At 40.0% G+C, this 1,669-nt stretch overlaps 1 non-coding gene across 1 annotated transcript; it reads right to left on the bottom strand.

Annotated features, from left to right (window-relative positions):
* Positions 1 to 545: 545 nt before the first annotated feature.
* LOC127740166 (small nucleolar RNA R71) lies at positions 546 to 649 on the bottom strand. The gene has a single exon (XR_008000847.1). It is a non-coding gene; the product is annotated as a small nucleolar RNA R71 (small nucleolar RNA).
* Positions 650 to 1,669: the final 1,020 nt, after the last annotated feature.

Raw genomic sequence — 1,669 nt, 5'->3', positions numbered from 1 at the left:
TCTTTCATATGAGCAGGAACAAGGACAAAAGCACTCTTGTTGAAGCTGATCCTGAAACTGAAAGGACTCTGAAGAGAAAACTAAGAGAAGCTAAATTACAACAATCTAAAGGTAACCTTTTAGAAATATTAAAACAAGAGAAGGAGATGGCAGCCGAACCCAACAACAATAATGCAAGGAGAATGCTTAGTGACTTCACAAAACCAACGTCCAAATTTGATGGAAGAAGCATCTCCATTCCTGCCATTGGAGCCAATAATTTTGAGCTGAAACCTCAGCTAGTTGCCTTAATGCAACAAAACTGCAAGTTTTATGAACTTCCATCTGAAGATCCTTATCAGTTTTTAACTGAATTCTTGCAGATCTGTGAGACTGTTAAGACGAATGGAGTAGATCCTGAAGTCTACAGGCTCATGCTTTTCCCTTTTATTGTAAGAGACAGAGCTAGAATATGGTTGGATACACAACCTAAGGATAGCCTGGACTCCTGGGAGAAGCTGGTCATGACCTTCTTGGATAAATTCTTTCCTCCTCAAAAGCTGAGCAAGCTCAGAGTGGATGTTCAGACCTTCAAACAAAAAGATGGTGAATCCCTCTATGAAGCTTGGGAAAGATACAAGTAGTTGACCAAAAGGTGTCCATCTGACATGTTTTCAGAATGGACTATATTAGATATATTCTATTATGGTCTATCTGAATTTTCGAAAATGTCATTGGACCATTCTGCAGGTGGATCCATCCACCTAAAGAAAACACCTGCAGAAGCTCAAGAACTCATTGACATAGTTGCAAATAATCAATTCATGTACACTTCTGAGAGGAATTCCGTGAATAATGGGATACCTCAGAAGAAAGGAGTTCTTGAAATTGATGCTCTGAATGCCATATTGGCTCAGAACAAAGTGTTGACTCAACAGGTCAACATGATCTCTCAAAATCTGAATGGATGGCAACATGCATCCAACAGTACTAAAGAGGCAGCTTCTGAAGAAGCTTATGATCCTGAGAACCCTGCAATAGCAGAGGTTAATTACATGGGTGAACCTTATGGAAACACCTATAATTCATCATAGAGAAATCACCCAAATTTCTCATAACACCTATAATTCATCATGGAGAAATCATCCAAATTTCTCATGGAAGGATCAACAAAAGCCTCAACAAGGCTTTAACAATGGTGGACGCAATAGGCTGAGCAATAGCAAGCCTTTTCCATCATCTTCTCAGCAACAGACAGAGAATTCTGAACAAAGCACTTCTAATTTAGCCAATCTAGTCTCTGATCTGTCAAAAGCCACTTTCAGTTTCATGAGTGAAATAAGATCCTCCATCAGAAATCTGGAGGCACAAGTGGGCCAGTTGAGTAAGAAAGTCATTAAAACTCCTCCCAGTATTCTCCCAAGCAATACAGAAGATAATCCAAAAGGAGAATGCAAGGCCATTGATGTGATCAATATGGCCGAATGCACAAGGGAGGAGAAGGACGAAAATCCTAGTGAGGAAGACCTCCTGGGACGTCTCTCAAGCAAGAAGTAGTTCCCTATTGAGGACCTAAAGGAATCTGATAAATCTTATGCCACTCTCTGTAATGGAGAAGCTGGGGATCATTGAGGTATAACCTGCCTTGTTCTCATTACAATTGGTAGACAAGTCATTAAGACAAGCTTAT

Source organism: Arachis duranensis, chromosome 6, assembly GCF_000817695.3.
Source record: "Arachis duranensis cultivar V14167 chromosome 6, aradu.V14167.gnm2.J7QH, whole genome shotgun sequence".
Taxonomy (NCBI): domain Eukaryota; kingdom Viridiplantae; phylum Streptophyta; class Magnoliopsida; order Fabales; family Fabaceae; genus Arachis; species Arachis duranensis.
This window is presented reverse-complemented; position numbering and strand designations above follow the sequence as displayed.